Raw genomic sequence first — 9690 nt, forward strand, 5'->3', positions numbered from 1 at the left:
GTTCTCAAACTCTCTGTGCCTCTGCTTCCTCATCTGTCTAATGGGGATGATTTGGTGTCTACTTTCATGACTGGTGTGTAAGTTCAATATAACAGTGCCCATAAAGTATTCAGCTGGCTCCTGGCACATTCTAACCACATCAGCCAACTTTCCTCCAGGTCAGCAACATTTATATGCACTGAGTTATTCACTCCTGAAACAATACTATTCAGTTTTTCCCCCCCATTTTACAGCTGGTAAGGTGCAGAGTGGGGAGACTTGAACCCAGGCAGCCTGCCCTCCCCAGGGCACGGCCTAGCCTAGAGGAGGCCCGATTTTACTGGAACCCTCCCTTCCCACCAAGTGCTAGGGTGCACGGGGCAGAGGCCTCCACAAAAGCCCTCGTGGAATGGAGGTCTGATCAGGTCTATCTTTCCACCCCTAAAAGTCCCTCTCCTTTCCAGCTGCTCTCGTTTACCTGGGATGCCTGCCAGCTCCGCCCCTTGGCCTCAAGTCAAACCCAGAATAACAGAACTTTGACAGAGTCCCAGAGAAGAGGCTTAAGTGGGAGGGCCAGGCAGGGGCCTCCTAGAGGCACATGTGCCTTGGGGCCAGGACAAGGTCATCCCATACACTTTCCCAGCCTCCCCACTTCCCTCCCCGACAGGCCTGAGCACACACACAGAGATGCACGCCCACGAGACCGTGAAGCCCTGTGTCTTGTTTCAAGATGCAAAGTCCAAAGGGTTCCATTAAAAGCAGAAGGAATGACAAAAAAGGTGGTGCATACAGCCTTGAGAATGCAGGATCTCTAAACACCTGAAGTTGAGCAAGAGAAGCAGACATGAAAGACCATGATCCACATAATTCCACTCGGACAAAGTTCATGAACTCATCTGTGGTGTTAGAAGTTGGGGTCGTGTTTTCCATGGCAGGGGAAAGACTGGACAGAAGCACGAGGGGGCTTTTGGGGCACTGGGATGGCTTTGATTTTTTACATCTGGGTGCTAGGTAAACAAGTACATTCAGCCTGTGAAAATGTGTCAAGTTCAAAAAATATAGTACTTGAAGTTTCTAAAATTAAGTCCGAAGTGGGGTGGAGACTTGATCCACAGACCCTGGCCACTGGGAGTAGCAAGTCTCCCATCAGCACCCCCCAAGGTCTGAGAAAGCCAGAGCTAAAAGGCGGGGCTCATAAACATAGTTACCATATGACCCAGCATTTCCATTCCTAAGTATAAACCCAAGAGAACTGAGAACATATAACCACACAAAAAGTTGTATGTAAATGTTCACAGCAGCATTATTCATAATAGCCAAAAAGTGGAAACAAACCAAATGTCCATCAGTCAATGAATGGATAAATAAAATATGGCATATCCATACAATGGAATATTATTTGGCAAGAAAAAGGAACGATGTACTGATACATGCTCCACCATAGATGGACCTTGAAAACATTATAATCAGTGAAAAGAAGCCAGTCACAAAAGACCACATTTGTATGAGTTCATTTATATGAAATGTCCGGAAGAGGCAAATGTATGGAGATTGAAAGTAGATTAGTGACTGTCTGGGGCTGGGGAGCTGGAGGGACTGGGAGGGGGTGACAGCTAAAAAGCATGGGGTTACTTTCTGGGGTAATGAAAATGTTCTAAAATTGATTGTAATGCTAGATGCACAATTTTATACTAAAAGCCATTGAATCGTACACTCTAAAAGGGTAAGTTGCAAGGTATATGTACTAGATCTCAATAAAGCTGTTTAAAAATAATTAATAATGAACAAGGGGAAAAAGAAGAAGGCTGAGCCCCAGAATCTGACTTGATTCAGATTCAGGAGGTCTGCCTGGGTGTGCTGGTGACCTTGGGTAAAGCTCTTCCCTTCTCTGGGCCTTAGCTGGCCCTGCTGTCACAGGGGGAGAGGAAAGAGTAGCAGCCGAGGAGTGCTGAAACGCCACTGATGTGGGCATGACATCCATGACCACACAGGCTCCTGGCCCAGCCTGTGGAGTCTGGGGGTCCCCCAGGGCTAGTAAACCCCTAATCGTTCATGAGATCTTTGCACTCTGGTCACAAGTGCAACGTTTCCTCAACAGCCTTTAAAAATGGGAGAAGAGATGCTTTTCCAAACATTGCTTTCAGCCACTGCTCCATGTCAAGGATACCAGAGGCGCAGCGGAAATCCCAGTTTCTCTCTAGGCCCTTAGTCAGTTCCCAACTCCACGTCAGCTCATTCCAAAGTCATCTGGAGTAAACATACAGAGAGACCAAGGAGAAATGCCAGCCAGACCAGGTGAGACAGGGATCCGCCTTCACTTGGTAAGTGAAGCCCATTTACAGATGGGGAAACAGGCACAGATGGGGCAGGGGCAGGTCCATGGTCCCAGATCCAAGGCTGAACCCAAGGACTTTCCTCTTTCCACTTGTCTTGAGCAAGCCTAAGAGCCTACTATGTGCTCAGCCTGAGGTGCTCTCCAGAAGGGATGAGTGAGAGAGGGCCTCCAACCACGTGTGGGCAGCCCCTCCCCAGGAGTCCTGGGCCTGTGTCCCATCTCCCCTCTCTCTCTTGCTGTGTGACTTTGAGGAAGCCACTTTCCCTCTCCAGGCCTTTGTCGCACTGGAGCTCCCAATTACTGCCCTGTCACCCAACCCAGGGTTGTGACTATGATGGGAACAGGTCTTACAAACTGTAAAGGGCTGTAGAGGTGGAAGCCAACAGGAACTCCAGCCATGCCTGAGAAAGGCAAGATCAAGGCGAGCGACTGAGGCTCATTTATTTAACCAGTGGCAGCTATGGGGTCAGCAGAGGTGGCTGCTGCCTGAAGGGAAAGGATGAGGTGGCCTGGACCAGGGTGTGGCTGTCTTGGAGTCATCGGAATGGATTTGAGATACATAGAGGAGATTCATTCACTCAACAACATCTTTTTTTGCCCCGACTGTGGGCCAGGTGCTGCGTTAGGCCCTGGGGATACAGTGGTCACCATGGCAGGCCTGTCCTACAGAGCATTCAAGCAGATCACCAGTGTGAAGTGAGATGTGTCAGAAAAAAAAGACTAAGGCTCAGGATAATGGGGCCGTCAGCACAATCATAAGAGCAAGGGTGCCAAGCACCCTTTTAAATACATCACATGCATGAACTTGCTGGGTCCTCACAACACCCTGTGAGGCGGGAGCTAGTATTACCTTCTCCACCCTGTGGGCAAGGAAACTGAGGCCCAGAGAGGTTACGTGACATGTCCAAGGTCACACAGCTAGAAAACAAGGAAGCTAGGACGCCAACCAGGAAGGCTGGGTTCACAGCAACTGCTCCTAACCTCCTGCTCTGTTGTCATCTGTCTTGTGATGTGGACTTACAAAACAAGAGGGTCTTCTTCGACAAGGAGGTAAGGGAAAGCCGTCTGAGAAGCTGATGTGGAAGCTGAAACCCTAGGGAGGAGGAGCCAGCCCAGGGAAGGGTTGAGGGCAGGTTCGGGGGTGGGGGGTGGGGGCAGAGGCTATTTCCCAGAAAGCTGATGCTCTAGTTTCTGGGACCCTCACTTGTGTGGGGCCTTGTTCACACAAAGATCACAGGCAGCTGTGGAGTATTGCAGGCAGGGAGGGGAGCCAGATTGCTATCAGGAAGCATTTCAATGTAAACATTTCTGGGAAATAGCTTGAAAAACGCCCAGAAGAAGGGAATCTGAAACTAGCAAGTCTCCAGCAATTTATGATGATTTCTTTTCACATTCTTCATAAATAATCACTTTTGTACTCAATTTTATATTTGTAATTTTATCTTATATTCTTTTTATTAAAGATGGTCCCCCCACCCCAAATTAAAACTAAATCCATGATGTGATAACACAGCCTTCTCACCAGAATGGTTAAAATGCAAAGCAAAAGAAAAAAAAATTCGAATTGTTGGTGAAGATATGGAACAATAAGAACTCTCTTATGTGACTGTGAGGGGAATGTAAATAGTTATGACCACTTTGGAAAACTATTTGCCATATCTTCTAAATGTACAATCATTTATCTTTATGAGGCAGCAATTCCACTCATGGATGTTTACCCAACAGAAATGAGTCCATATATTCTCTGAAAGACATGTGCAAGAATGTTCCTAGCAGTCTTTTTTTTTTTTTCTTCATAATATCCCAAAGCTGAAAACAGCCTAAAAGTCCTACACTAGCAGAATGGATATATAAATTGGTATAGTCGTTCAAAGTAACACTACAAGAAAGAATGAGAAAAAAATAAATGACACCTACATGCAACAACTTAGTTGAACCTCACAAGCATGTTAAGGAAAGATGCCAGATGCACGGTACACTGAATGATTTTATTCATATGAAGTTCAACCCCAGGCAAAACTCATCTATGATGTGAGAAGTCAGATAGTGGTTGCCTTTAGGGAATGGTTAGTAACTGGAAAGGGGCACCAGGGAGGCCTCTGGGGTGCTGGTGCTGGGCTGATTGTTGAGCTGGGGGCCGGTTTACATGGGTGTGTTCAATTTGGGGGAATTCATCCAGCCATACGCTTATGACATATGCTTTTCTATATGCATGTTGTACTTTAATGAATGCTTCCCTCTCCAATGGTATAAGCTTCAAGCCCTTTGAAACCTTGACTTGACCTTGAGACCAGAGAAGGGTTTGGAATTTATTACCATGCAGTGGTTCCCACAGGACGGTTGTGAGCAGCAGGTGATACGATCTCCTTGATGCTTTAGGAAGCTCCCTCCAGCCACCCCAGGGATGGAGTGATAACGCCAGGGTGGCAGAGGGGAGGATTGGGAGGGGCTGCAGAGATGCCCAGTGAGGGGGGAAGGGCAGAGAATTCTTCCTGGGCGGGACCTCAAAGGCAAGACAGGGGCGGAGGAGGTGGAGGTGGCTGGGGAGGATATTTTGGGCAAAGACAGGGAGACTGAAATAGAACAGGGGCAGCCAGTGTGGGGGGCTGAGGAGGAGAGGGAGGGCTGGTCTCTGATCATTCCAGAATGAGCTTTCTTGCCCCCTGCCTGGCCAGGCTCAAGCTCCAGCCCTGCCCAAGCCTGGTACACCCAGCTCCACATGGAAGCCAAATCTCTGTCAGCCAACTCCCCCTTCATTCCTTCCCAGGCCTGGCCAGCTCTGCTCATGGAAACTCTGAGGGGCCCACAGCCAGCTCTTGGCAGTCACCCAGATGCTCACAGCGCTGACAATTTGTCTCTCCTCAGTCATGACTGGTTTTATTTCCCCTCTTCCCTGTTTTATTGATTCAAACCTTCGTGAGGGCGTCCTTGGGGCAGATTTAAAGCTCGATGATGTTGTATCTTGTATCATTGAGGCACCTGGTGGCCCTGGTGAAGTGGGTAGTACTAACCCATTTTACAGATGAGGAAAGTGAGGTCTGATGAGGTGAAATGACTTGGGGCCAAGATCACCCACTCAATCAGGGGCAGAGCTAGATTTTAACAATGAAAGAACAATAACAGTTGCCGTGTATTAGCACTGAGGGGAGCCAGATGCTGTGCCGAGCACTGTGCAGGCATTTGCCCATTTGGTCCCCACGATGACCCAGGGGAAGAAGCTGCAATTATTATCACCCCTTAACAAAACCGTTTATTGAAGCCTTAAGTACATGTGCAGAAAAGTCCACAAATCATAAACTGAACCCAGCCATGAAACCAGCATCCAGGTTAAAAAATAGAACAACTGACACACTACCAAAAGCACAAGTGATAAAAGAGAAGATTGATAAATTGGACTTTATAAACATTTAAAACTTTTGTGTTTCAAAGGATACCATCCAGAAGTGAAAAGGCAAAACACAGGATGGGGAATATATTTGAAATCATCTCTCTGATAAGAGTCTAGTACCCAGAATATATAAAGAACTCTTACAACTCATTAATAAAAAGTCAAATAACCACATTTTAAAATAGGCAAAGGACTTGAAGAGACATTTCTCCAAAAAAGATATACAGATGCTAATAAACAAATGAAAAGATGTTCAACATTATTAGACATTAAGAAATGAAGGTTAAAACCACAAAGAGATGCCACTTCAGAGCAACCAGCTGGCTATAATCAGTAAACAGATAATAAGTGTAGGCGAGGATGTGGAGAAGTTGGAACACTCATACACTGCTGCTGGAAACATAAAATAGTGCAGCTGCTTTGGAAAGCTGTTTGATGGAATTCATCAATTCCATTCCTAGTGGAATTAGAGAAAAAAACCATATGTCCACCCAAAAAATTGAACATGAATACTCATAGCAGCATTATTCATAGTAGCTTAAAAGTAGAAACAACCCCCGCCCCCCCGCAAAGTAGAAACAACCTAAATGTCCACCAACTCATGAGTGGGTAAATAAAATGTGGTATAGTCATACAATGGAATATTATCCAGCAATAAAAAGGAATAGAGTACTGATACATGCTACAACATGTGAAACCTGAAAACACTATCTTAAATGAAAAGACCATATATTCTATGATTCCATCCTATATGACACGTCCAGAATAGACAAATAGACAGAAAATAGATGAGTGGTTGCCTAGAGTCAGGGGATGGGGAGGGGTGGGGTCAAGAGGATAGGGAGTGACTGCTAATGAGTATTTTCTTCTGGGGATGATGAAAATTGTTATAAAATTATATTATGATGTTGGTTGCACAACTCAAATATACTTAAAACTACTGACTTGTACACTTTAAATAGATGAACTTTATGGTATGTAAATTATATCTCAATAAAGCTGTTTAAAAATAAAAAGATACTCCATGCCTTTTTTCATGCAATATCTGGATTGCCCCTACCTTCTCCTTGCTATCTGAATGCCCCCAAAATAGGTGATTGCTAAGGCCCAACTCAAATGTCATTACAAAGATTTCCTTGATCCATTCCCATCAGAAGTAATTTCTCTCTCCTCTGAATTGCCACATTAACTCACATCGTTCACTCAGAGATAATTTACAAGGCATCCATCATGTGTCTGGCACTTATTACATTTCACATGATTATTTAAGACCTCATTTCATCTCTGCTACTACACTGTAACCTTTTGGAGGGAGGAGATTGTATCTTGTTCCCTTCTGTGTACTCAGAACCCGCCAAGTGACTGGCACACAAAAGGCATTCAAGGAAGGTACGTGGATTTCATTCTACATTTCCTTTTTCTCATATCAGCTTCCTCCGAGGACACAGCTTCGCAATGGCAGGTTCCAGGCCTGATGCATCATTGTATCCCCCATAGAAATGGCCTAGCACTTAGTAGGTTTTTTTGTTGAGTAAACACAAAATGATTAAATGATGAATGTGGCTTTAATTTCCATCGTAACTGTCCGCCAAAGTTTTTGAAAGGAGGTGAGACTTACCTCCAGGTGTGGAGGATGGGTAGGGATAAGTGAGGATTTGCAATCCAGATAGGGAACAGCAAGAAGGAAGGAGTACGATCTTGCAAATGGCTGCATGGTACAGGAAACCATAAATGGTGCCTAGAAGAATTAAAAGAGAACCAAACAGAACTTACAGAAATGAAAACTATTAATAACTGAAACTTAATACTCAATGATTGAGCTTGATAACAGATTAGACAGAACTGAAGAGAGAATTAGTGAAGCAGAAGATAAATGATCCAGAATATAGCACAGAGAAATAGATAGATGTAAAACATGAAAGAGAATTGGGAAGGCATTGAAGACAGGGCGAGAAAGTCTAAAATACGTTTATTAAGAGTTTCAGAAGGATGTAAGAGAGAAAAAGAGGCAGACACGATAACTGAAGAGATAATGACTGAGAACTTTCCAAAACTGATGAGAGCTAATAATCCACAAATTCAAGAATCCCAACAAACCCCAAGCTAAATAATAAGAATAAATCCATGTCTAAATACATAATAGTAAAGCTGAAGAACATCAAAGACAAAGAGAAAAATCTAAGGAGCATCTAGAGAATAAAATAAATTACCTTCAAAAGAATGACAGGTGATGCTGACTTCTAAATAGCAACAATGGAAGCCAGGTAATGGTGAAATGCTATCTTTGATGGGCCAAAAGAAAATAGCTACCCAAATAAAATTCTATACCCACCAAAATGTACTTCAAGAACAAAGTTTAAATAAAGACATTTTCAGACAAACAAAATCAGAACTTTCTGCTCATAGAACCTCATTAAATTCTAAAGGATATACTTTGTGTAAAAGGAATATTAACCCTGATGGAAGGCTTGAGATAAAAGTAGAAATGAAGAGCAAAGAAACTGATAAATACATCTGCAGGTCTATTTGAACATTAACTATATATAAACAATAATATTAATGTCTGGTAGAATTTCTTTCTCTCTTTAGTATTTGATAAAATTATAATACATGAAAACTATGGCATATATGTCAAAGTAGCATTGCAGTGGCTGGGAAAAGATAAAAGGTACTGATTATATAAATTTAAATATTCATGTTGTAATTTCAAGGACAACATTTAAAAAATAGAAAAAATGTATAATCTCCAAGCTGGTGGAGAAGGGAAATAGAATTAAAAAATAATCAATTCAGAATAGCCAAAAAGAATAGAAAAATAACATAGAAAGGGTGAGATGAAGAGAAAACACAAAATAAGCGAGTGGATTTACACCCATATACATCAATAATTATATAAAATATCAAAAGACTAAATGCTCCAGTTAAAATATAAAGATCGTTGTATAGCTTGGATTTGAAAAATCCAACTATATGTGGCTTACAAGCAGCATACAGGAAACATAAGGATATATAAAGATTGAGAGTAAAAGGATGTAATAAAATATAACTTACAAAAGAATGGTGGTGTGACTATATTAACATAAAATAAAAGAGACTTTATCATTAAAAGTATTACTAGAGATAAGAAGGCTGCTGTATAATGGTAAATGTTTTAATTTATAAGAATATATAACTATTTTAATTTTATATACACCTAATGACATAGTTTCAAAACATACAAAACAAAAATTGATAGAATGATAATTCAATACATCTCTCTCAGTATTTGACAGAACATGGAGACAAGTCAGTATGGATATAAAAGATGTATTTATCAGATAGGGATAGGTTATGCCTCAGTAACAAAAAAAATCCGAAGTCTCAGTGGCTTGGTACAACAAAGGTTTATTTGTCAGTCACACAAAGTCCAGTAGAGTCAGGCAATTCTCAGGACAGTTCTCCTCCAAGGAGTGACCCAGAGATCCAGTCTGCTCTTATCACATGCCTCTGCCGTCTCACTCTGTGGTTCCCAAGATGCTTCTAAAGAAGAGAAAGTGTGGAGGAAGCACACTGGCTCTTAATTGCCTTGGCCCAGAAGTTACACATATCATTTTCATTCACATCTCTTTAGCTAGAACTGGTCACATGTTCTCTCCCATCTCTAAGTATACTGCGAAGTGTAGTCTGCCTATGTCTCCAGAAGAGAGGAAAACCAGGCAGGAGTGAGAATCTATAGTCTCTACTCAGAGGATTTGAACAAAACAGTGAAAAAACTTGACCTAATAGAAACACATAGATAACTCTGTGTCCAACACCTTATCTTCAGACACATAAGACAATTTACAAAATTTGACTATAACCTGGGTTATAAAGCCAGTCTCACCAAATTTCAAAGAACCAAAATCATATAGAGCATATTACTTAACCAGCTATTTCTTATAACTAAGGTATAAATCAATAATAAGAGATAATTAGAAATTTCCATATGCTAGGAAAATTTTAAACACTT

The sequence above is a fragment of the Eubalaena glacialis genome, chromosome 13, assembly GCF_028564815.1.
Source record: "Eubalaena glacialis isolate mEubGla1 chromosome 13, mEubGla1.1.hap2.+ XY, whole genome shotgun sequence".
Taxonomy (NCBI): domain Eukaryota; kingdom Metazoa; phylum Chordata; class Mammalia; order Artiodactyla; family Balaenidae; genus Eubalaena; species Eubalaena glacialis.